General features: G+C 40.6%; 1 long non-coding RNA gene across 1 annotated transcript; it reads right to left on the reverse strand.

Moving 5' to 3' along the window:
* Nucleotides 1-17: 17 nt before the first annotated feature.
* LOC135362985 (uncharacterized) lies at nucleotides 18-27,725 on the reverse strand. The gene is made up of 4 exons (XR_010408580.1): nucleotides 27,221-27,725; nucleotides 24,803-24,925; nucleotides 2,229-2,857; nucleotides 18-2,136 (listed from the first exon to the last, which is right to left on the reverse strand). It is a non-coding gene; the product is annotated as an uncharacterized LOC135362985 (long non-coding RNA).
* Between the last annotated feature and the right edge of the window lie 66 nt (nucleotides 27,726-27,791).

Below are 27,791 nucleotides of genomic sequence, written 5' to 3' on the forward strand. Positions count from 1 at the left end.
ACATTATTTAGGGTCTTGTTAACAGGCAGGATGACAAAAATGAAAAAGGAGGACATTTCAGTAGATGCTGTTTCCAGGGCGATGGTCCCGGAAAGCTCTGCTACTTCGTAGCTGGCACAAACGTTAAGTTCTATGGTTGGACGTGAGGCTGACTCTCCTGCAGGTGTCCGTTTTCCAGATTGCTATTAATAGTGCTACCTCGCATGGCACTTTCCTTCACTCACTCAACACTTTCTGCCACACATTAGGATTACACCTCAACAGAAAAACACCACTGAGCTAAATATGTGCAAAAGTCTTTCCCCAAACAGGAAACGCATGTTCCCTCTACTGTTAGACAAACTCAGGCAGGTAGGGAGCCCCCAGTTCAGGTCATGAAATCTTTCAGTCAGAAGCTAAAAGCAGAGTATAGTTGCTTTGCACTTTCCGGGAGCAGCAAAGTAAAAAGCTGAGACTTTTTACCTATTGCAAGCCACAGAGACATGGAAAGAGCAGGTGGAGGGTTGGGGGAAGGACAGAGGGAGGAGGGAAAAGAAGGAGGGAAGAGTGTGTGAAATGGTGTTGATTATGGAAATTTGCCCTGAAATAGCCAGCTCTTCACTTGTCTATTTTGCCTCATTCACTATTCTAATAAGGAGGAGGAGGATGACAAATGTCAATCACAGTGCTAGGTGTTGGGAGTACAAGGGCGAGCAAGACATTTGAAACTTAGGGCATGGTGATACGAACAGACAATAAACAAGCAAGAAAAAAAATTATTTTCCGATAATGATAAATGCTACAAAGGAAAGCAACCACGTGCTCAAAGGGATTGTCGGGAAAAGCCTTTCTGGGATGTGGGAGTTAGACTCAAAACCCGAATGAGGACAGTACGTCAGCCATGGGATATGCCGCGGCTGCCAAAGCCCGAGATAGGAAGGGGCTGGGGTATTGCAGAAGAGAAAGAAGGCGGGGGGTGACCAGGCCTGCGGAGCCTGAGCAGTCACCGTGAGGAGGCTGTACTGCCCCACAAGGACAGTGAGAGGACCCCGAAGGGCATAGCGAAGGAGAGATGATGGGTTTTATATTTGAAAATGAGCATGCTGGCTGCCTTGTGGAGAATGGATTGGGAAGGGTGTGAGAGAAGGTGAGAGCGCTCGTTAGACGGCTGATTTGGATGAGGGGACTGCAAGACCTTTCGAATGCTCAGACACACCAACCCTGGGGCTCGTTAAGGTGAGGAGGGGCTATTACCTTTACAGGCCAGCTTCCCCAAAGCCTGTGCTGTTTATAAGCTTTACATGCCACTTCTGTACGATTAAAAAAATATGTTTAGTTCCTGGTGTGGATAATTTTTTTTATAATCCAAATATAGACGAGACTGCCACAAAGGCCATATTGCTAAAGACCTAAGCATTCACCCTGACATCAGATGAACAATTCCTCTTTAGCTTTTCCATGGCCTGTAGGATATTGAAGACTGATATTATATTTCCTCTCAACCTTTATCTTCCTAGGCTGAAAAACATCTGTCTCAAGAAAGCTGCCCCTTTATTAGTATATCTATTTTACATCCTCCTACCACTCTTTTTTCTACGTTGACCAGTGGATTTTCTTGGGATGTAGAATTAGCACTCCACCCAAAAAGCCAAACATGGATACTGTGTTTTACTTAGTTTCCTTTAGAGCAAAATTTTACCTTGTTCCTTTTTTCTTAAGATTTTATTTATTCATTTCAGAGAGAGTTTGAGCAACCATGAGGGGGGAGGCTGGGAGGGAGCAGAGGGAGAAGCAGACTCCCTGCTGAGCCCAAGGCAGGCCTCATGCGGGTGTCCATGTGGGCCTCCATCCCAGGACTCTGGGATCATGACCTGAGCTGAAGTCAGATGCATAACTGACTGAACCCCCTAGGTCCCCCTTACCTTTTTTTTTCTTCTCATCTGTATTATGCTTAAATGGGTCAGCGGTTTGTTTCAGCTAGGAACCATGGGAAATGAGGGAGACACTTGTTGTTTTGTGTGTGTGTGTGTGCACACACATGTGCACATGCTGGCCTTAATTACCATATTTTCACACTTTTAGTCAGGTTTTCATATGTATTTTCAACTTTTGTCATCCTGTTAAGACGGGGCTTTCATGGTTGGTTGAGTGGTCTCACTGGTGAAATAAGGAATTTAATTAGTTACATATTGCTGTGTAACAAATTTTCAAACCTAGAAACTTATGATAAGAAATGTGTATTATCTCACAGCTTCTATAGAGTAGGAATTCAGGGGAAGCTTGACTGGTTCTGCCTCAAGGTCTCTTATGAAGTTGTAACCAAGATGTTTGCCAGATCTGCAGCCATCTGAACGCTTGAATGGAGAAAAGATCTTCCCAAATGGCTCACTCACATGTTGAAAACTGAAGCTGGCTCTTGGCAGGAGGCCTCGGCTCCTTCCTAGGGATGCTTGAGTGTCCTCATTACATGGCAGCTGGCTTCTCTCAGAGCTAAGAACCCAAGAGACAATGAGGCAGAAACCACGTATCTTTTATGACCTGTCCTCCAAAGTCATGATCCATCCTTTCTGCGACATCCTCTTGGTTACACGGCTCAACTCTACTCAGTGTATACACAAGCATGAACGCCAGGAGGTGAGAATCATTGGGGGCCATCTTGGAAGCTGCCTACTTCAGGATGTAAACTAGAGTAGGGAGGGACAGGTTGGGAAGAAGTAGACACACACCATTGCAGGATCAACTGTTTTCCCTTGAGGAGGTCCCACTGGCCAGATGCAGTGTCTGGAAGGCACAGCAACAAACACCTCTGTTGGAATGTAGGGGGCCAAGCAGAGTGTTGCAAGGGTGTGGATCAGGCATCAGAACGTGACATTGATTCCTGTCAGGGCAAGAGATATTCTGATTCAGATAAGCACTTAGCTAGCATCTGGAAAAACATTTGTTATTCACAGTAATTCATTAATTATTATATTATAATAAGAAATAATATTACTGTTATTCATTATTCAACAACTGTGCGCAAGAATACAGTGGGAAGATGGACTCCCTGTCATCATGAAGCTTAGAATCTAGAAGGGACTATGTATAAATAAAAAGGAAATGTCACTATCATGTGATGAGCTCTGTGATGGGAGAGGTACAGGATGGTGGAGATTTCACAGGAGGAGCAGGAGGATCGAGAATTGAGATAAAGGAGGGAGTGACATTGGAACCAAAGCTTAAAAAGGAGTTAGCAGCTGAAAGACAGGGAGACAGAGAGCATTCTAGACCGAGAGAATAGCACATGGAACAAGAATAACCCTGTAGCAAGAAACAATAAGTCCCTCTATAGCAACTAAAAGTGTTTCTGGATCTAAACATGCAACCCTGACAATAGCAGGAAGTGAGAATGAAGTGGTAACCCAGTGGCAGGATTTCAGTTGGGGTGAAGGGGTAGGACCACAACGCTGGAAGGGAGGGGGGCTCAAAGGGAGGCAAGCAAACCCCAGTCCTGGCAACACAGGGATTCTGGGGAGTTCCCCAGATAGGAAATTCGAGGCTGGGACAGACATCTGGTGGGAGGTTTTGCCAACTCAGGTGATACCTAAAGTGGGAGGTCTCTTGTGATGATTCATATCAAAAGTGGTCACCTTCACGCAAGTGCCGGGACAGGGAGGTGTGGGGGTGTACCAGGGAGGAGAGCTGAGATGCCACATAGCACATGAACTCAAGGGGGGGCCAGCAGATGCACAGAGGAGTCCTCAGATAAGAATGTCAAGAGAATACTGTGGACGTGGAGGTAGGGGGTGAATGAGGTTTAGGAACTAAACCCACAAACTCTGGACATAAGTCCCTTCATGCAAAGCTTGAGCTTCTAGCCAGGAGCAGAGTCGTTCCTTAGAAAGTCGCCCCAGACCAGACCCCATGTATAAAGGGAACACATCTGCTAGAAATTAGTGTTTCAAGAACAAAGCAGAAAAGTGGATAGCCCTGGAGTCTAAAGACAGAGCTGTCCTGGGTAGTCAGACTGGATGCTGTTGCCTCAATTAAATCCGAAATCTTCAGGTTTGGATTTGGAGAGTACGTGGGCTGAGCTTTCAAAAAGGGCTCATCGGTGGGCCTGAGAAAATAAGCAACAGTAGACGCAATGACATGGCCTTGACCCCTGAGTTGCTACAGGGAAGACAAGCATGATGGCAACCTCTGTAATCATGGGCCATTTCCTCTGGAGGGCTATAAGGCAGGTCATACTGTCCCCCATTTTTATGAATGAGGAAGCTGGAACCCCGAAAGTTTACATGGCTAAAAAGAAAATCAGGATTCAAACCCAGGTCTTCAAATGTAGTCTAGTTTTTTGTTTTTGTTTTTGTTTTGTTTTGTTTTAACCTACTATACTGTCTTCTTACCCAATAAAAGGAGAGGCTATTAAAAATGACATTCTAGCTGGACATTGGAGTAGGCCTCAGAGAAAGAGAGAGACAGAAGGAAAGCAACACACTAATTTTATGCACATAAGGAATGCTAGTGACATCCAAGTTTAAATGTTTGGGTATCCACATGTGGGGGATATTTGTGTGACACGATTGAGACATATACATAAAAAACCTACACATATAAAATGATTTGGAACCATACAGGTATATAGAAGTAAACCTCATGACAGTTGTTGAAGTTAACAAAGTAACATGATATAAATGGGGTTATCTGATGGCTGTAAGGAGACACTGATGAAGGATATTTTCATATCTACTTTTGAGAACATGGAGGATACCATGCTCAGTGCTCTTTACTGAGCACCTACTCTGTACTAGGATTTTTAAAGAGTTTATCTCATATAGCTCTAAAAGCAACCCGGAGAGGTAGGCATTGACTTGAGCATTAACAGAAGAGAAACTGAGAATCAGTGTAGTTTGTCCAGGGGCACAGGACTTGAAAGTGATGGGGAGAGTCGCTATTTGAACCCGGGTCTAACTCCAGCCCATATGGTCTTGCTCCTACACCAGCTGCTGCAAGTCAATGGAACCAAAAGAATTCTCGGTTCTTTCTCTCCTAATCCCTTAATGCCGAGTTTCCTAAAATCTATTCTTGTTAACTGACGTTTCTCCCAAATCTGCCTCTCCTCATATGTTTTCTCTCTGTGACTCCCTTGGCAATCATCCCAATCAGCTGGGCTTGACGCCTTTTTTCCATTCATCCTACCCATCCAATCTGTTAGCAAGTCCTGGCAATTCTAATTCTATCTTCATTTTCACACCATTCCCCTATCTCGGCCTAACGGGAACCACCTACTGCAATGCCTCATGACTTGTAGCTTACTAGGTTGAAATAACCTCTAAAATGGCCCCCAATGAATCCCACCTACTGATATTTACACCCTTGAGTAATCCCCTCCCCTGCGTGTCGACTGGGTTTGACAACTTGCTTTGAATGAACAGAATAAGGCACAGTGAATAGAATATGGCACATGTAATGGGATACCACTCCTGAGATTAGGTTACAAAGAGACTCTGGTTTCCATCTTGCTTGCCCTTTCTTTTTCTCCCTTCCCTTCCCTCTCTGCTTTCTGGTTTAGAACAAAGAAATGTATTGCCTCACTGTTCTAGAAGTCAGAAGTCCAAAATCAAGGTATCAGCAGGGCCATGGTCTCTCTGAGGCACTAGGGAAGGCTCTGTTGTACATTCTTCTCTTCCAGCTTGTAGATGCATTACTACGATCCTGAGTTCATCTTCACATAGCCATCTTCACATCTTCTATGCATATCTCTGCTTTCTCTTTCTTGCTCTCTCACTTGCTGACTCTGATGGAAGCTGGCTGCCATGTAATGAACTATCCTATGGAAAGGCTCACTTGGCAAAGAATTGAGGGAGGTCTCTGGCCAATAACCTTGGAGGAACTGGGGTTCCCAGTCTAGTAGCCAGTGAAGAGTTGAATCTTGCAATGACTATGCCCAGATTTCTGATCTACAGAAACTAAGATAATGAATGCTTGTTGTTTTAAGCAGTAAATTTGGGGATAATTTATTTTGCAGCAATAGGTAACCAATATACTTTTAAAGGGTATTCCCAAATCTAGGAATAGCATTGTTAATTTGGGGGCTGCCAAATTAAACTTCTAGTAATATAATTCTGATTATGTCATTCCCCTGTTAAAAACCTTCAATGACTCCTCCTTTGCCTTTAGAAATATCTAAGCTTCTCAGCTTAGCAATGAGATGTGTTATCACCAAGGTCCAGCATAACAGTTAATAATTAACTAAGGATTATTTCATAGTTGAAGGCAATAATGTATAATTCATGTATCAACTGAATCCACTCTGTCCTTTAAAGCCTAAATAAGATAGGCTCCAACCACCACTACACATTCTGTGGAAAACCCAACACCTTCCCAAGATTTCTATCAATTCTTTGTGAGTTTATGTTCTCACAAACACCTTTGGCTTCAATTTTCTCCTGCTGAATTAATCGGTGTATGGCTTCTCTCTGCATTCTACACATTACTTACTGTTCCACATCATGTCAACCCAGATATGGAAATCAGTCCTGTTCCTTGACACAATCACAACCACACAATAAACAAGACTGTTGTGGGGTGCCTAGGTGGCTCCTTCAGTTAAGTGTCTGACTCTTGATTTCAGCTCTAGTTATGCTCTCATCAGTCAGGAGGTTGAGCCCCCTTCAGGTTCCCCACTCGGTGGGGAGTCTGCTTGATGATTCTCTCCCTCTGCACCTCCCCCTACTCATGCTCACTCACTCTCTCGCTCTAAAATAAAAAAAAAAAAAAAGACATGTGAAGCAGATTTTGCTAAATTTTGAAGATTTGCCTCACATCTCAAATAACTTGAAGTGAATATTAGACATTGCTATTAAAATATTTTTAGAAGTTAGAAAATTAAAACATAAATTAATGTTGGTTTGTATTTGCATAAACACTGGAAAGATACCCTAGAAACTAAAAAAGAAATTACCTGGGAGTGGGAGAGGGTGGAATGGGGTAGATGGGGACAAAAGTTGGACTAAGACATTTCACTGAATATATTTTGATTTATAAACCATATATATGTCTTTTCCAGAAGACCAAAAATTTTTTTTAAAGATTTTATTTATTTATTTGAGAGAGAGAGCAAGAGCATGAGCAGGGGGAGTGGTAGAGGGAGAAGCAGACCCCCGCTGAGCAGGGAGCCCAATGCGGGGCTCCATCCTGGGACTCTGGGATCATGACCTGAGCTGAAGGCAAATGCTTAACTGACTGAGCCAACCAGATGCCCCCAGAAGACTAAAATTTTAAAAATTTAATTTAACTTACAAAATCATTTAAACCCCCTCCATTGGGAATTTCTCAGTGACCACATCATCCTACTGGATTCGGAATCCCCCTCTCATTTCTCCTCTTTAAACATTCCTTCAAGGGCTGAGTCCTTTCCTGCTCCAGTTTGGATTTTTCTCACTCCCAATTCAATTTTGTCCCCACTCTCAAACTCAGCTCTTTTCAGGGCTACTTTTGCACATTAAAAACTCACAAAAGTATTGATATGCACAAAGTACAAAGGGAGACCTAAGAGGGGTACTTTCCAATGTACCTTCCCATCCAGGATACAGAATAAGATGGGGGTGATGGGGAGGAGTTGTCAGTGGGGCTGTGTTATCACAAAGAAGTTGGAAGGGTGAAAACCAAATAGGTGAGGTGAAAGGATAGCAAAGGCAAATTGTGTTTATTAAACAACTTTGCTTGGGACCAAGTGGACCACACTCTCTAGCTTCTCAATCCATCTTTGTTGGGCGTGTGTGTCCCAGATAAGCTAATAAAACTTAAATTGCCTCTAATGACATACATTGTTGAGGTGACTTCCAATTCTGTAGTGTAACTTTAAAGCATCATATTTTTTAAAATTTTTTTAAAGATTTTATTTATTTATTTGAGAAAGTGAGAGAGAGCATGAGAGAGGAGAGGGTCAGAGGGAGAAGCAGACTCCCCACTGAGCAGGGAGTCTGATGCGGGACATGATCCCAGGACTCCAGGATCGTGACCTGAGCTGAAGGAAGTTGCTTAACCAACTGAGCCACCCAGGCACCCTAAGGCATTATATTTTTTTTAATTGAGCAAAAATTTGAACTGGCATTTCACACAAGAGGATACACAAATGGCTAATAAACATATGAAAAGGTGCTTAATCTCGTGAGTCATCGGGGAGCTGCAAACTAAATACATACATGCTTATCAGAAAGGCTAAAATGTAACAGACAATCCAAAGTGTTGACAAGATTATAGAGAACTGCTGGTGGAAGTATAAATTGGTACAACCACCTTGGAAAACTGGCAGGATCTACTAAAGGTCAACTTCTGCATCATATGAATATCCTCTGACTCAGCCATTTCACTCTTAGGTATATTCCAAACAGATATGTGTACATACATCATGGTGATGATATTTTAAAATTTTATCTTATGTTAAATTTAACTATATTTTTAAATATAGTCTGAGACATTTAAAACTCACAATTCTGCTACTTATTTTATTCTGCTCCTTAGCTATGTATGTGACATTGGGCAGGTCACTTCACCTCTATGGGCCTCATTCTCCTCAGATATTGAATGAGGAAGTTGTTAATGAGCAATCCCAGATTGAAGGTCCTTGTAATGTTAATATTCTATGTATCCATGATTTGGCTTCTATACCCTCCTGACTGCATCTCCCCCACATCCCCCACACTCCTTCACACATCCCATCTGTTAATCAAAAACGACAGTTAGCAGTTCCCAGAACAACTTCGCCCATTCTCCCCCACCTGCCTGCCTTTGCCTTTATCTCAGCAGGTCCATACCTACTTGGTATACCTCATCCTTCAGCAAACTCTTCTTGATTTCTCTCTATCGAATATCATCTGCCTTTCCCCTGAAATACAATACTACTTAATTTATGCATTTCTTGTGTCAACGTCATTCTCTACCTTGAATTTTAGTTATTTGTTTATATTTTATCTCTCATTTCAGACCCTGAGATCCTTTGAAAGAAAGATACTTGCACTGCTTTGCCCATCATAGATGTTTATCAAGAATGTGTTGACCTCAAGATGGTGACATAGGTTGTTCCTGCCTTTGTTCTCCATCACAAGAAGAACAACTGACAACTATTCAAGAATAAGACATTACTGAGAGAAAGCCTAGAAACCTAGGCTGAAGCATTCCCTGCACCACAGAGACCAAGACAGACTGTATTAGAAAGGTAAGAGATGTTTCTACACATTGACTGCATTGCCTCTACCCTAGGCCAGTGCAGCACCACACAGAGTGATCTCCCCTGAACTTCTGGTTCCTCCAGTGGGAAAAGAGAACCCAGTGGGGACAACCAGCCCCACTCCAGCATTGTGGGTCACTTTGCAGGAGCCCTATTCTGATCTCACACCACAGGGATTACAGGGGAATCTGCAGGGCTCAACAACTGAGAATCTGACTGTGGTGAAGAAGGGGAGGAGGACTTGCAACAACCACCATATGGGTCTTGGCAGACTGAGTTCATACCTGCAGTGCCCGAGTAGTAATCCCAATCAGTGTTTTGCCCACCTACAGAACCAAGTCTGGGGGGCACTCCCACCTGGAACTTGATGGGTACAGATCTGCCTGATTGGGATCCTCAAATGAGGAGTTTTGCCAGCCCTAGAGCCTGGTGTCCCCATGCACTGACAAGGAGCTGAATCACACTCCCATCCACTGTGGAGAGTGTCTTCCAGCCCCATATGACCAGAAGGACTGTTGAAAACTCCTGGAAGCTGTGTGGCACAGTCCTGCTCAAGCTGAGAGGTGGTGGGCAAAGCTGATTGCTTCCAGAGCAAAGCCAGTACCAGGGGTGGAGTGTTCTGTGGTATGCACAGGCAGGGGGATTAATTCATATCCAAGGGTGAAGGTAGTTCCTGGCGCCTCCCAACTGGAGAACCTGCTTGAGAAATTGAGAATACCCAGAGTGTGCTCTCCTCCCCCAGGCAAAGGAGATGAGACATAGCTCCAACCTCTGTGGAGAGGGTCTTAGGCCCCCTCCCCCCACCCCCCAATCAGAAGGGTTGGAGACAGCTCCTGGAAGCAGTACAGCCCAGCAACACTGGAACTAAGAGGTGGGTAAGCAAAGCTGATACATTGCAGAGCAAAGCCAGGACCCTCTTCAGTCAGCACTTGGAATGTGAGTTGGCTTGAATTAAGACAACAACAATGAGCTTTACCAGATTTACTTCTCTTGCTGCACCTGGACAGAAAATCTAATTCATATCCCCATTCATCACTGAATACAGCCTTCAGCCTATCCAATCAAGGAATCTAACCATAGCACACAGGAAGCTGTATAGCCCGTTCAACAGCCCTATGTATAGTGGCGAATGAACAGAGAGCACAGCCCATGGCTTCCCCATCTGCAGAGCAAAGCTAGTGATCTCAACTGACAAGGGAATTCAGGACACACTCTGGCCTGATTTAGGCCCCCAAACAATGAGCTGTACAGGTCCTGAACCCTGTCTAGCTGCCCTCCCAAGACAAGAAAGCTAATTTATAGCCCATCTATAACTGAATATAGTGCCCAACCATCTAAGCCTGATCAAAGAATCCAGGCAACTGCTGAGTCCACCCTACAGACTTACATGGGCAGGTAATCAAGCCAGCAATCCTATCCAACTGTTCTCAGCCAGTGGCACATCCCCCATCCCCATCCTCAGAGCTCAAATAGTTGTCTCACCCCAAAATAGGCCATAATAGCAGCTCCCACAAACCCAAGGACATTACCAGCAGATACACCCAGAAACCCAAACTGTGCTGACTGAGGAAGAACTTTCTCTGCCAAAGTAGTCTGGAAGAGAGGCCCAGTTACCCAAAAACACTGATACCAACATAAAGAATCAAGGATCACAAAAAATCAGGTAAATATGACACCACCAAGGGAGACTTATAAAGCTCCAATAACTCACCCTAAAAAATGGAGATCTATAAACCATCAGACACAGAATTCAGAATAACCCTCTTAAGGAATTTTAGTGGACTACAAGAAAACACAGACAACTAAACAAAATTAGGAAAACAATGCATGAACAAAATGAGAAGTTTGACAAGGAAATAGCAACCATCAAAAACAAACAAACAAAACCACAGAAATCCTGGGGTTGAATAATTCACAACTGAACTAAAGAATTTAATAGAGAATTTCAAAAGTAGAATCAGTGACCTGGAGTATAGGACATTGGAAATTATCCAGAGGAGCAAAAAGAAAAAGAAATTTTTAAAAAGTAAAGAAAAAAAAATAAAAATAAAAAGTAAAGAAAGCCTATGAGAATTTTAAGACAAAATGAAAAGAAACAATATTTGCACTATGGGAATTTCAGAAGAAGAGAAATAAAAAGGAACAGAAAATATATTTAAAGCAGTAATGGCTGAAACCTTCCTCACTTGGGTGGGGGGGGAGAATGAACATCCAGATTCATTATACACATTATAATTAAATTGTCAAAAGTCAGAGTTTCAAGAGCAGCAAGAGAAGAGAGAGAAGTTACATTCAAGGGAATCCCCATAGCTACAATTTTTTCAACAGACACTTTCCAGGGCAGGAGAGAAAAGGATGACATATTTTAAATATTGAAAGAAAATAACTGTCAACCAAGAAGTTTATACTTGGCAAAGTTGTCCTTCACAAATGATGGAGGGATAAAAATTTTCCCAAACAAACATACGCTGAGGGAATTCATTACTGCCAAAGCTGCCTTGCAAGAAGTACTAAAGGAAGTTCTCTGAGTGGAAGTTATAGAATGCTAATTAACACCATAAAAACATAAAGAGATAGTGTAAATATTAGTGGTAGTGGTAAATATACAGTCATGTTAGATTCAGCAACATAGCATAGTGATGCATAATTCACTTACAACTCTAGTTTAAAAGTTAAAACAAAAATGAATGTAGTATCAATAACCATAACTATAATAATCTCTTATTAGTAACAATATAAAAAACATGTGAATTATGACAGCAATCATCTAAATTGTGAGGGGAAGAAGTAATAATGTAAAGTTTACTAATTCTATTGAAGTTAATTGCAATCAGGTTAAATTAGGGTGTTATAAGTTTAAGGTATTTTATTTAAGACTCATGGTGACCACAAAGGAAAATTCTGTAGTAATTACACAAAAGAACATGATAAAGAAGTCAAAGCACACTCATACCAGAAGACATCAAAACACACAAGAAAAGACAGCAGGATAAGAAACGGAACAATGGATCTACAAAACAACCAGAAAACAATTAATAAAATGGCAATAGTAAGTCCTTACCTATGGATAATTACTTTAAACATAAAAGGATTAAATTCTCCAATTAAAAGGCTTAGAATGGCTGAGTGGATTTAAAAAAACAAGATGCAATATGCTTCTTATAAGATACTCACTTTAGCCTTAATAACACATATAGACTGAGAGTGAAGGGATGGAAAAAGACACTTCAAGCAAATGGCAACCCCCCAAAAGCTATACTTATTTCAGACAAAGAAGACTTTAAACTGAAAATGGTAAAAGGAGACAAAGAAAATCAGTATGTAATGATAAAGGGATCAAGAGGATATAATTATAAATATTTATGCACCCAATATTGGAACACCTACACACAAAACAATAACTAACAGAACTAAAAGGAGAAATAAATAGCAATACAATAATAGCTGAGGATTTTTCTACTTAACTTCCAACAATGGGTAGATCATCCAGACAGAGAATCAATAAGGAAACGGCAAATTTAAACAGCACTATAGACCAAATGGATCTAACAGACCTATATAGAATATTCTATCCAACAACTGCAGAATACACATTCTTCCCTAATGCACATGAAACATTTTCTAGGATAGACCATATGTCAGGCCACAAAACAAGTCAGCAAATTCAAGAAGATGGAAATCATACCAAGTATCTTCTCTGACCACAATGGCATAAAACTAGAAATCAATAACAAGAGGAAAACTGAAAAATTCATGAACACATGGAAATTAAACAGCAGTCTTCTGAACAACCAATGGAGCAAAGAAGAAGAATTCAAGGGGAAATAAAAACATTTCTTGAGATAAGTGAAAATGGAAACAAAACATATCAGAATTTGTGGTATGCAACAAAAGCAGGTTTAAGTGGGAAGTTCATAGCAATAAACAACTACATTAAGAAGCAAGAAGGATCCCAAATAAAGAGTGTAACTCTATACCTTAAGGAACTAGAAAAACAAAACAAAGCCCGAAGTTAGAAGAAATAATAAAAATTAAAGCAGAAGTAAATGAAATACAGAACAGAAAAACAAAAAACAGAAAAGATTAACCAAATGATGAGCTGTTTCTTTGAAAATATAAAGAAAAAAATTGACAACCTTTAGTTAGACTAACCAAGGGAAAAAGAGAAAGAACCCAAATAAACAAAACAAATGAGAAAGGAAACATTACATCTGATGACACAGAAATTCAAAGGACCATAAGAGGCTATAGTGAACAACTATTTGTGAGCAAACTAAACAACTTAGAAGAAGTTGAAAAATTCTTAGAAACACACAACTTACGAAAACCGAATCAGGAAAAAATAGAAATTTGAATAGCCCATTTACCAGTTGGGAGATTGAATCAGTAATCAAAAAATCCCCCAATGAAGAAAAGCTCAGGACCAGACAGCTTCTTGGGGAATTTTAGCAAATACTTGAAGAATTAACACCAATTCTCAAATGCTTACAATAAATCAAAGAGGGGGAAGCACTCCCAAATTTATTTAACAAAATCAGCATTATTCTGATATCAAAATCAGAAAAGGACATTACTAGAAAATAAAACTATAGGACAATATCCCTGATGAATATAGTTGCAAAAATTCTCAATACAATACCAACAAACTGAATTCAATAGCACATTTAAAGGATTATATAACATGATCAAGTGAGATTTATCCCTGGGATGCAAGAATGGTTCAGTATATGCAAATCAATTATGGTAATACTTCACATTAATAAATTGAAAGAAAAGAATCATATAATCATCTCAATAAATGCAGAAAAAGCATTTGACAAAATTCAACATCCATTCATGATAAAAATTCTTAACAAATTAGGCATGGAAAAAATGTATCTCCACATAATAAAGGCCATATTTGATAAGCCCACGGTTAACATTATACTCAATGGTGAAACATTGAAAGCTTTTCCTCTAAGATCAGGGACCAGACAAGGGTGCTGACTCTCACCACTCCTATTCAACAGAGTACTAGAAGTTCTAGCTAGAGCAATCAGGTAAGATAGAGAAATAAAAGACATCAGAATTGGAAAGGAAGAAGTAAAATTGTCTCTATTTGAAGATGACATGATTTTATAGAGAGAAAATCTTAGAGACTCCACCAGAAAACTGTTACATCTAATCAGTAAATTCAGTGAAGTTGCAGGATACAAAATTAACATACAAAAATCAGCAGTGTTTCTAAACACTAACAACAAATTTTCTGAAAAAGAAATAAGTTAATCCCATTTACAGTATCATTAAAAACAATAAAATACTTAGGAATAAATGTAACTAAGGAAGTGAAAGATCTCTACTCTGAAAATTACAAGACATTGATGAAATAAATTGAAGAAGACACAAATAAAGGGAGAAGTGTTCATGGATTGAAAGAATCAATATTGTTAAAACATCAACACTACCAAAGCTCTCTGTAGATTCAGTGTAATTTCTAGTAAGATTTCAATGGCATTTTTTTACAGAAGTAGACAAACAATTCTAAAATGTATATAAAACCACAAAAGACCCTGAATAGACAAAGCAATCCCAAGAGGGAAGACCAAAGCAGGGGCGCCTGGGTGGCTCAGTTGGTTAAGTGTCTGCCTTCAGCTCAGGTCATTATCTCAGGGTCCTGGGATCAAGCCCCACATCAGGCTCCCTGTTCAGTGGGGAGTCTGCTTCTCCCTCTGCCCCTCCCCACCTCTTGTGCTCTCTCTCTCTCTCTCTCAAATAAATAAATAAAAGGGAACCCTTGTGCACTGTTGGTAGGACTGTAAATTGGTGCAGCCACTATGGAAACAGTATGAAGTTTCCTAAAAAAATTAAAAATGGAACTACCATATGATCCAGCAATTCCACTTCTGGGAATATATCCAAAGAAAATGAGAAAACTAACTTGAAAAGCTATCTGCACCCCCATGTTCATAGCAGCACTATTTACAAGAGCCAAGACATGGAAAGAAACTAATTGTCCATCAGTGGATTAATGGATGAAGAAGTTGTGGTTTATTTATGCAGTGGAATATTACTCAGCAATAAAAAAAAAACAAGGAAATCCTACCACTTGCAACAATCTTGAAGGCATTATGCTTAAGGGAAATAAATCAGAGAAAAAACAAATACTGTATGATCTCATATACATATGGAATAATAAAAAAAAAAACTTGTAGAAGAAAAGATTAGACTTGTGGTTGATCACCAGAGGTGGGGAGTGGGGAGTGGAGAAGGTAGTCAAAAGGTACAAACTTCCATGGTAAGATGAGTAAGTGCTAGGGACGCAATGTACCATGTGTGACTGTAACTAACACTGCTGCAGGATATATAGGAAAGTTGTTGAGAGAGTAAATCCTGTGAGTTCCCATCACAAAGAGAATTGTTTTTCCTTTTTCCTTTCTTTTTTTTTTATTGTATCTATATGAAAGACGGATGTTAGCTGAATCTACAGTGGTAATCATTTCACAATATCTGTAAATCAAATTATCATGCTGTGCGCCTTAAACTTATACAGTGAAGTGTGTCAATTATTTCTCAAAAAAACTAGAAAGAAAAAGAACTTGTTGAAGTGATTCATTCATTTAAGAATGTTAATACTATCAAGCCACTTCTACTGCAAAAGAAATCGAATATAGAAATTTCTTTAAAACATCTGAATTAAATGACCAAGATACCATCGTCATTTTATAGCTTAGAATCTTTCCACATTAGGGTTTGTCCTAAGACAACCAAAGTGATTGAATCTGGTAATTACTGTACCACGGGGCTCTCATCTAGAGAAAATGACCATGAACAGCTGAGAAAATGTGTGTCAGTTTCTGAGACTGAACTGAACTGCTTTCCTAAGTAGGGCAGCAGGAATAAGGCAGAAGAGCTGACTCTATTTGTCTCATGTTGATCTTCTTTCCCTCTCCGGCCTCCTGGGTGTAACAGATGGAGAAAAAAGGCTTTGCACAGTTATATCTAAGCCAGGAGAACCATCCCCAGGGAGGGTTCAGTTAACCTTCATTAGTTGCTAACTATCTTTTGCAGGTTGTTTCTAAATTAAGTTCTGTAGATTAGTGGTTTCCAGTCTTTCCATGCACGAAGCAGACTGTTCTTGCTCTTGTGAGTAATCCCTAAGGAAGTCATAGCCATGATGATCCATGCAGGGGTGAAAACTAAACTCAAGACCGGAGGGGTTTTTAGGGTAATAGGGTTTTTTTTTTTTTTTTAATGTCATTTTCAGATAGGAAGGTAACATAATGATGTAGAATGCTAGCTAATTAAAATGCAGTTATCTTTCAAACAAGAGCCTTTACAAAATGATTTACAAAGAAAAGACAGGTGTGTCTGTTGCGTCTGACATTTGGCTATCAGCCACAAAGACTATGGGGGTAAACTGAGAACCTCCTCCCCTCTTTCTCTCAGATTTCACTCTATCTGGAAGTATAAATATCAGACCTGTTGTTCCAGGTGGAGTTTCTTTACCTCACAGCAGAATTTTATCTTGCTGTGAATTGTAGCTACATTATCGGGATGAAGAAGGATATGTAGTTGGACATGTTCTTGCTGAATTTGTTAAAAGACACCTTAATTTCGAGTTCAACCTTATTGGAAAGCTATCTGGAAATATGTATTCGAAGTTTTAAAATTTGCCTGTCCTTTAACCAAGAAATTGCACTTCTGGAGATTTAATCTAAAGAAACATTAAAGGATTTGTTCTAGATATGTACCTCTAAGAATATTTATATGAGAACTATTTATGTGTAATGAGAAATCAGAAATAACCTAAATGCTCAACAATAGAGGGCTTGGTTAAATCAACTTTGGCCCAGTCATATCTTCTTTTTTTTTTTTAAAGATTTTATTTATTTATTTGAGAGAGAGAGAGAGAAAAAGAGTGCATAAGCTGGGGGTGGGGGGAGGAGCAGATGGAGAAGCAGACTCCCCATTGAGCAAGGACCCTGAGATTAAGACCTGAGCTGAAGGCAGATGCTTAACGGACTGAGCCACCCAGGCGCCCCTGGCCCAGTCATATCTTTGAGTACTATTCAACTCTTTAGAGTGATGTTATAGAAAAATTATGTGTTGATATAAAAAGATATTCAGTATATATTTGTACTTTTAAAAATATATCATGCCTGGGCGCCTGGGTGGCTCAGTCGTTAAGCGTCTGCCTTCGGCTCAGGTCATGATCCCAGGGTCCTGGGATCGAGCCCTGCATCGGGCTCCCTGCTCGGCGGGAAGCCTGCTTCTCCCTCTCCCACTCCCGCTGCTTGTGTTCTGCTCTCGCTATCTCTCTCTCTGTCAAATAAATAAATAAGATCTTTAAAAAAAAAAAAACTAGTACCAAAAAAAAATATATATATATATATATATCATGCCTATTTAAAAAAACACAACTAAACAGCTAAAATCTGTTGAATATTTACTATGCACTGACATTCATATACATCTTCATATTTAATCCTAAAGCAGTTCTATGAAGTAGATATTACTATTACTATTACCTTCACTTTACAAATGATGAATGTTCTCAAGGTCAGAGGAGTAGTAAATGGCAGAACCACGAGAAAGAGGGAGATATAGAGAGAAGAGGACAGAGAGATTGAGAGATATTGATTAGTAAATTACATTGTAAAGGACCTGCTGCAAGATGTTAAAAGCTGTTATCTATGATTTTATGGGATTTTGAGTATTGTTTCCTTCTTTCTGTGCACTTTTTTTTTTTTTTTTTCTATAATGAGACTGAGTTGGTTTCATCATTAGAATTGCTTAGTCTCTCAAACATCTTTTTTTCTCCTTGATCCTTTTCAGGATGGCCTCATATACGTGGGAGAGAGCCCTGGCTCATGTGACCTCTTGCTTACGGGGCTGGTGGGAAAGGCATGAGTTCATGCAGAGTCCTTTAGATCTTGCCAAGCTCTGTTGCAGAGTGGCTGGTCTCAGCTGCTCCTTGTACTGATGAATACAGATAAATACCTCCACCAGTAATGACCACATGGTCTTTGGTTATTGGGCTCCCCACTCTCAGAGGCCTCCTTTTCCCAAAACCAGGCTTGACAGACCAGTGATGCTCTAAGAAACACTGTGCTCTTCTCAGTCAGCACCTGGGCACATTTGTACCCCATGAATACTCTGTGTAAACTGAGGCATTACCTCTTTTTCTTATTGTGTTAAGAATGATAACATGAGATTTATCCTCTTAGCAAATTTTTAAATGTACAATACAGTATTGTTAACTATAAACACAATTCTATACAGCAGATCTCTAGAACTTACTCATCTTGCATAACTGTAACTTTATACCCCTCGAACAACTCCCCATTCTCCCTCTCCCTAAGCCCTGACAACAGTCACTTTACTTTGTGCTTCTATGAGTTTGACCATTTTAGATAAAAGGTACAATCTCTTAAGCTCACTCCTGCTAATACCCCTCTACCATCTCTTTGAATCTCACTGGAAGTGGTCACAGGTCTGGCTTCTCTTAGCACCTTCTACCCTTTCTCTAGCATGCTCAGGCAAGTAGGATTCCTCTGGGTGGTTCCTCCCCTGTCACCATCTGCATCACCCTCCTTCTCTCACAGCCCATCCGCAGTAGAAGAAGGAAGTCTTTCCTCTCTTTTTATTTCTGCCAGAGCAGGACCCTCCTTAAATAGATTTTTATGAATAGGTTCACTGGGCCTGATTTTTGATATACTAAAGGTGAGGACAGAGGAATTTTATAATTTTCTCTCTCCAAAATGACTACCTTTCAGAATTGTTATTGAAAATTATGTTTTAGACGCCAAAAGAGGAATATTAACACTTTATTTCTCTTGATATTCCTGTAGCAACAATTTGAAAACTTCCCTAACAAGTCATTTAGAGGTATCAAATGAACTTCAGAAGATATAGGGGAAGTCAGTTCAAGAAAATTCAAAGACATGGGGTGCCAGGATGGCTCAGTAGGTTAAGGGTTCGACTCCTGGTTGCCTCAGGTCCTGATCTCAGGGTCGTGGGATGGAGACCCACGTTAGACTCTGTGCTCCGTACAGAGTCTGTTGGAGATTCTCTCCCTCTGCCCCTCCTCTTGCACTCACACTCTCTCTCTCTCTAAAATAAATAAATAAAATCTTAAAAAAAAGAAAGCAGCAATGTCTGCAATAGCCAAACTGTGGAAAGAGCCGAAATGCCCTTCAACAGACGAATGGATAAAGAAGATGTGGTCCATATATACAATGGAATATTACTCAGCCATCAGAAAGGATGAATACCCAACTTTTATATCAACATGGATGGGACTGTAGGAGGTTATGCTAAGTGAAATAAGTCAAGCAGAGAAAGTTAATTATCATATGGTTTCACTTATTTGTGGAACATAAGGAATAGCATGGAGGACCTTAGGAGAAGAAAGGGAAGAATGGGGGGGGGGGGATGGAGGGTGAGATGAACCATGAGAGACTATGGACTCCAAGAAACAAATTGAGGGTTTTAGAGGGGAGGGGGGTGGATGGATGGGTTAACCCAGTGATGGGTATTAAGGAGGGCACCTATTGCATGGAGCACTGGGTGTTATTCGGAAATGATGAATCATGGAACACTACATCAAAAATTAATGATGTACTGTATGGTAACTAACATAACATAATAAAATTAAATTAAATTAAAAAGAAGTTCAAAGACATAATAATATTTATATTTCTCTAGTACATTGTTACAGAAAAGATTGAAATTTGGCATAACGATTATATAATTAGAGAACAGGACAAATTATCTGGGCTTTCAGAAATATGAAAAACATCTCAATTAGTGAAGGTTTGAGAAAAATGATCGGATGCTTTGTTTTTCTATAAAGCTCTGGAAAATATATTCTGAGAACATTTTCTGAGAATGCTAAGTAGTGGTGTGCTGTGAATGAGAGTTGGAATCGAAAGGCAAATTTGGAAATAGCCATACAAAAGTACTAAATGAAATATGTGGGATACTTTGAAAGAAAAGTCAAGAAAGCCAACTCAGGAGTAAGAGGAACTGAAAGAGATGACAGTGGAGAACCAACCGCATGCAACCACTTGCAGCAAAAGGTGTCAAGCAGATGGAGCTTGATCTTTGAGGTCAAACAGAATGCAAATGAAATGCAATTTTGCTAGTTACTGACTATCTGACAACCGGAAGTGACCAAACCTTTCTCTCACCAACCATTTATTCATTTAAAAGATGGAGATGATAAAACCTAACACAGTGACTTATACAAACAAAAATCAGATAATGAGTAGATGAGAGTAAATGATGTATGTAAATTCCTCAAAGTACTTGTGGGGCATATAATAGATGTCCAGTAAACAGTGGCTAAACACATGTCATCATCACTGTGCTCATCATCATCATCATCATCACTACCACTATCTTTAGAAAAAGCACAGGACATATGAAACTCTAAGTGAAGGCAAAGAACAAATGGGGATATATAAGAGTTCTTATGGATATGGAACCAGATGTGGTAGTAAATTCAGACTCTATCTAATGGAGCTTAGAAAGGTCATCTTGCTTCCTCTGCTGAGCCACACAACTCTGAAACAAGAGGGGAAGAAGAGGAAGAAGCGGAGAAAAACAGCATGCACTATATTTAGATTTTACACTGATCACGATAAGAGCCATGAAATCCTCTACACATCCCCCACACATGAAACTTCCATATCCAGAGCATGAAGCCCTCTCTGAGCACAGGATATGTTGCAACCTGGATGTTCTCCTGGAGTTTCTGCACCAGGGCCTCTTTCTCCCTTCCTGGCCTTCATTTCCCTGTCTTCCTATGCAAGAGAGGTCTAACTATTGAAAAACCTTTCCTAATTGCTATGCCTGGTGCTGTGCTAGGGACATAGCTCTTGACATTTATGGGAGCGAGATGGCTTAATGCTTGGGATCAGTATTTCAAGAAAAGGGAAAGATGCCACAGTGAGGCTTTATCTGTGAGAGCCCCCATCAGGCACAGTATCTAGGAGAGGTGTTCAATATTTGCCCCCTGGTTAAGCCTGCTAGTTTTTGTTGTTTCACTACAGTTCTTCAAATCTGTGGAGCTGTCACTTGCTTCTAGCCACAGGGTGACAGGCCGTGGCCCTCAAAATGAACATGCTGATGAATTACTGCCTTCTTCCTTGGGCTCTCTTCTCTAGGAGCCCAGCATAACTATGTGACCAATTAGATGTGTCTGCTGGCTGGTTTGTTGCCTATTTCTCCACCAGACAGGGGGGCTTTATTTGGGAGCATTCTATCCTGGCATGAATAAGTTTGCTTACCTCTGCCAACAGCCCAATATATATGTCTGTTCCCACACTGCATATAGTTCCACAGCTGAGTTGCTATAATTATGATTGAGAGTTATTTTCGATCTAAACTAATATTACTATTTGCCTACAATATTCTCGGTATGTTTTTTTAAGGAGAGGGCGACTGAAATATCTCATCTTCATCTATGCAAACCTGTATGTAAAGAGGAGATTCAGGAAGAAGCAATTTGCACAGTCGGGGACCTTGGAAATGAAAGTTTGCATTATTTATACTATAAAATGCTTTTCTCCCACCACAGAACTCCAGAAGTCCTTTACTCAAATCATTTAGTGGGATATAAGTATTGTGGCTGAAAGTACTGGCCTTTGGTTTATTCTATCTTCCAATTCTCAAAGCTACCAGTTCATTTAATTAACGCTTCATGCCTCAAATCACATTTATTAGCATACGAAAACACTAGTCAGGCTCAAATCCCCAAAGTCAGTTTAATTTATTAGTGATCAGTATTTGCTAAGAACTTGCTAGTTTTGTTCCATTCCATTCAGATGAACAAACGGAATGTGTCATGCCAGGCAGAGAGGAGACAAAGATGCTCTCAAAGACCTGAAGGTCTCCTGGGGAAGACTGGAGCACGAACAGATCATTTCAACCCAGTGCCTAAATGCTCTCGCTGGCCTTTGCAAAGGTTGCTATGGGAACACAGAGAGGGAACCATTTACAGGTTGGCAGTTTGGAGAAGATCTGGAAGAAATGTCTACCAGAACTAAGATGTGAGAGTTGTGTATGAATTGATCAGGCCAGTGAGAAAGATGGGCATGTGCATTCTAGCAAAGGAATTTACCCTTATGTGTGAAGTGTGAGTGAGAAAATGACAGTAGGTCAGAGTTTTAGGTGAATCATAACACATTGCTATCGTCAACCATTTTGTGCCACAAAATGGTGGTTTCATGTGGTTCCACCTAATCAGTGGGGGTCAGTTACAGACAACTGTGGATTAATTCCAGGCTGAACATGTGCTTTCTCTTACACAGGGTAGAAACTAATGAGGAATTTTAACTAGGTGAGTTTCTAACTCAGATCTGTACTTTAGACAGACCGTTGTCACAGGTGAAGAGGGTGGCCAAAACCAGTTGGCTCCCCATCTCGTTTCTCCCTCTCATTTTCTCTCATTGGATGATAGCCCAGATGAGAGCTAGTGGAGGTCTGAACTAAGACCCAGGCACTAAAGCAGTTGGAACAGGTAATCACAAGATAAAATCTGTCAGATCGGTTACTGATTTTTCAGTGGAGAAGAAGAGAGAGAAGAAAGTCTCAGGTTTCTGGTTTGTGTCACCAGAGGGAATTTGGAGCCATTAATTCAAATGAAAAAAGAGAAAAGGAGCTGGTTTGGGGTGAAAACAGTGAGTTGTATCTTGAATGTGTTGGTTATGAGGTGCCTGTGGAACGTTCCAACAGAGATAATTATCCAGAAGGAAAGTAAATGTAGGAGTCTAATCCAGGGAGGACTCTGAACTGTAACGGGAAATCTGGGGACCATCGGATCATCGGGGGCAGGGGGGTTGGGGCGCAGATAGGCGGTCCAAAACACAAGAGTGGTTGACACTACTGGGAAGCACACAATTTTCAAGGCAACTTTACAGAGCTGATGTTTTCTTTACATGCTTTTCAACTGAAGATGCTTTAAAAATAATCTTATTTGTAAATATGAAAAAGAGTTGCTCTGGTTGAAATGGACATGAGAACCACAGAACCCACTTGCTCAGGCTCCTTAATCCTTCTTCTTCCCTCAAGGCAGCCCCAGAAATCTCTGAGGAACACTTGGGAAGTGAGCGATCTGGGAAAACTAAGACCCAGGGGTCACATCTGGCCCACTGCCTGTTTTTGTAAATAAAGTTATATTGGAACATAGCGACATGCATTCTTTTTCTTATTGTCTTTCTAGGTTCATGCTACAGGAGCAAAGTTGAGCTGTGGACTGTGTGGGCCACAGAACCTAAAATATTTTCTTTTTTTTTTTTTTAAGATTTATTTATTTATTTGAGAGAGCAAGAATGAGAGAGAGTACATGAGAGGGGGGAGGGTCAGAGGAAGAAGCAGGCTCCTCGCTGAGCAGGGAGCCCGATGCGGGACTCGATCCCGGGACTCCAGGATTATGACCTGAGCCGAAGGCAGTCGCTTAACCAACTGAGCCACCCAGGCGCCCCCTAAAATATTTTCTATCTGGCCCTTTATGGAAAAAAAGTTTGCTCACCCCTGGTCTAGACTAAACCCTCGATTTCACGAATTAGAAAGCTGAGGTCCAGAGAATTTAAATAACATCTGAAAAGCTGCTCAGGCTGGAACCCTTCTTGAGATCCAGTTCCCACTGCCCTTCTTAAAAAAATAAAAATAAAAAGCATAACTGGCGATTACTCTGGCTAAGAATGAACTGGATGCATTGCCCACCCACAGTAATTCTCATAAGAACAGCAAACTAAAAACTTTCACTGAACTTCCTTTCACTTTGGAGCAAAATACAGTTTTTAGTATTTCGTTGTTGCTATTATGTTAGAAATAAGCTCCCTTTACCTATATTACTAATTATCCTATGACTAATGATTCTTGCCTAATTCAATGAACTCAATTCTTCCCTAATTTAACATTTTATGTGAAAATGTGAAGTCTCTTTCCTTTTTTTTAAAGATTTTATTTATTTGTCAGAACGCGAGAGAGCGCGCCCACACAAGCAGGGGGAGTGGGAGAGGGAGAAGCAGGCTCCCCGCTGAGCATGAAGCGTCATGCAGGGCTGGATCCCAGGACTCTGGGATCATGACCTGAGCGGAAGGCAGATGCTTCACCGACTGAGCCACCAGGCATCCCAGTATCTGCTTTCCTTCGCTAACTAGCCCGGCTTGAAGTATTAGTTCTCCAAGGTGGAGTCAGTATGGGGTGGTTCGCAGAGGTGTAGCAGGGGCCGCTCCAAGTGACGTGGCACACAACCTCATTACACACCACCCGCTCCCGTGTTTGGCTCCTCCCCCTTCCCCAAGTCGCTCCTTTCACCCATCGCTCCTGTCTGCAGACACCGCGTAGGAACTAGGGCCAGAAACAAGCTAGGGCAGAAGGGGGCCGCAGCTGCACGGGTGGAGAGGTGGACGTGACGATCGAGGGGCGGGAGGGAAGCACAGGGACCAGCCGTTCCAGCAGGTGCAGGCACGGTAGTCCTGCCTCTGGGTCCTCCCCCTCGCTTCAGTCACCTCCCGCGTTTGGGCCGAGAGAAGAAACACAAGGCCGGAGGCACACATTGCGAAGTTCTAAATGTAGTTCAAACAGCACCAACTGGGAAGGGAAAAATTTCCCACGGCTCACCAGCAGGGTTTTAATGTAGTCAGAGGTCTGGCGGTGAAGAGACATGAATTCGGTCTTGGTTCATCTGCTGATGACAAGGCAATATTGAACAGCCTCCATTTTCTTCAATCTGCATCCCGTTTTCTAGAGCGATAAAATGAATATAGAGACATGAATAATAAACTCTTATTTGTCCTGTTTCTTTTAAGAATGGCAAGGGAGAAGTGATCAGCCACTAATGAAAAGGAAGAGGTTATTTTTATAGATAAATAGGAGCTTCAGTGTTTAAAAATATCAGAATAAAATTCCCATTGTGTTTAGTTAAGATTTCTGGATGAGAAGTATGAAGGAGGAGCATAGAATAAAGAAGGTCTTTATAAGAAAATGAGACCGTTAACTCTTTTTCTTATAAGCTTACCAACCCCCTTAACATACTTCTCTCCACTGGTTTTGTAAATCATCAGTTCCATTTCATATGGTTAACCATGTTATTTCAAGTATAATGAAGAAAAGCATATAAAGGGCTAAATTCATATCTCAAGGGTGAATATTTTCGTAATATGCATTTATTTATCAAATATTTATATAGCTGCTTACTATTGCCAAGAACTATTGTAAGAGGGTCATCAATATTAACTCTTCCTTGAATAATTACAGAATACATCAGGGAAAGAACTGAACACAGAAAAAAAAAAAGGAAAATATTATTAGAAGCAAAATTAGGAGGAAAAATGCAAACAATATGTTGACAACTGGTATTTCATTTTACTCTATCTTGCTTCTACAGAACATCTCCTGTACTGAACATTTTGTTGCTTCACTTAGAGTATTTCTGTGAGAAAAAGAATCCCATGCCTAACGGCTCAATTGACAAGGGTGCCTCATCAAGGGACACTCACATCAATGATCAATTTTCCTCACTGCTGGGATTTAAAAGAAAAAAACTGCTTACATTTATATCATGCTTTTGAAGTTATTCTAGGTATACTATTTTACATATTTGTATTTAAATATGAAAATTGTAATACCAAAAAATTTATTTAACTACAATATCTGTACACTTCCAATTACCAAGAACTTTCCATAAATATCTGACAGCCATTTTCTATAACTGCAGTTTCCTCAAGTTTTCACTATTTTCCTTTCAACTTTTAGAATCTTCTCTTTGAAGAATGTGTCCTATCTTTCCAGTTGCCTCTTCTGGATCTTTACATGTCTCTGACTCACACATTTCCACTGGATCAATAACCTCATCGACACAAATGTGATTTTGTGTGTTTCCTTTCCTCCTACAATTCGCCAACTTTTATTCAAAGAATTCAGAGACCCCGTATAATTGTCTTTCCTCCAGCCTCCTCCATCTTTGGTCAGAAGTTTGCTCTTGGCCCTGAGTGCTTCACCGCCTATGGCCAGGAGGGGGCTATGTGAGTTTGCCTTGTGTTACGGCTGTCTGAGCCCGTCTACTCTCTGAGCTCGTGCTTCATCCTCAAGTCCACTCCTTTCTAAAGATCTTCTTTATTTCTTTATATTATATAGAACAGGTATGTCGATTTCCTTTCATCCATTCATCTGACAAATACTGTGTGTGTTGAACTTCTATTATGTGCCAGGCACAGGTGTGTTACCTCTACACATCCACTGATGAACAAAACAGACATCATCCCAGTTCTTATGGAGCAAAAGGGAAGTAAACAAATATTATTTCGATTGTGCTAAATGCCAAGAAGCAAATAAACAAGGATCACTGAGGAGAATAAAAGAGCTAGGACCTGTTTAGAGTGGTAAAGAAAGGCTTCTTTAGTGAAATGTCATTATAGCTGTGATCCTAAAGACTTTTTTATGATACATTTCCCCGATTTTCTCTTTTGAAACTTACCCTTGTCTTTCAGCCATCTCCTAGCATCCTTTTTCAAAGGTTCTTTTCTCTGTAAGCAAAACTAGACTAACACACACTGTCTGCACCTTTTTTGAGAATTGGGAAAACTTGCTTTCTTTATCATCTCTTGCCTTAGAAATAAAAGAGCTCTATACCCTGGTGGCTTATATGTGAGAACATATACTTTAATATTCCCTACTACAAGGTCAAAATAAGATCCCCTCCATAGATTGCTATCCTGGTGGCCCAGCCAAACTTGGCCATTGGGAAAGAGACTTGGCATCAGGGACCACAGGACTAATTTTACTGTTTTTTGAGGACTTTCTGATCCAGGGTTCTCCCTCCCCAAGATATTTCACATTTTAATTTTTATTTCTGTATTTCTTCCGTTGCCTTCATCCCCTGTGAATGACAAATCAAGATTCTCTAAACCATCCTCCACTCTTACATCTTTAGCAGATTGAAGCATCTTTATTTCCTGAACTCCTAGCTTTGGGTAGTCAGTAGAGCACAACAGGTAAACACATAGCCATGCAGGAGACACACTGCACTTGAACACCCACCTTACCACTTTCCAGTAGTGAGACCTTGAGCAAGTGATGGAACTTCTAGATTTCACTTTCCTCGCGTGTAGTGTAAGGACAATATATCTATATTAACTTTCCATTTCCAGTAACAAATTGCCACAAACTTAATGGCTTAAAACAATACACACTATTGTCCATAGTTTCTATGGGTCAGGAGTCTAGGCACAGCTTAGCCAGGTCCTCTGCTCAGGGTCTCACCAGGCTGCAGTCAAGGCATCAGTTACACTGTGTTTTCATCTGGAGGCTCGACTGGAGAAGAATCTGCTTCCAAGCTCCCTTAGTTTGTTGGAAGAATTCATTTTCTTGCAGCACCAGGACTGAGGATCCCAGCTTCTTCCTGGCTGTTGGCTGGGGGCTGCCCTCAGGTGCAAGAGGTCATCTGAAGTTCCTTGACACATGGCTTCTCCAACGTGGCCACTTATTTCTTTAAGCCAGAAAGGAGACTTCCTAGCTCCAGTCTGCCAAATGGGAGTCTTAAATAATGTAACATAATCACATGGCATTTGTCACGTAGTGTAACCTAGTCAGGGGATTAATGAGTGTCATA

The sequence above is a fragment of the Mirounga angustirostris genome, unplaced genomic scaffold (assembly GCF_029215605.1).
Source record: "Mirounga angustirostris isolate CCGP_5_RB_7025 unplaced genomic scaffold, mMirAng1.0.hap1 SCAF_2, whole genome shotgun sequence".
NCBI lineage: Eukaryota > Metazoa > Chordata > Mammalia > Carnivora > Phocidae > Mirounga > Mirounga angustirostris.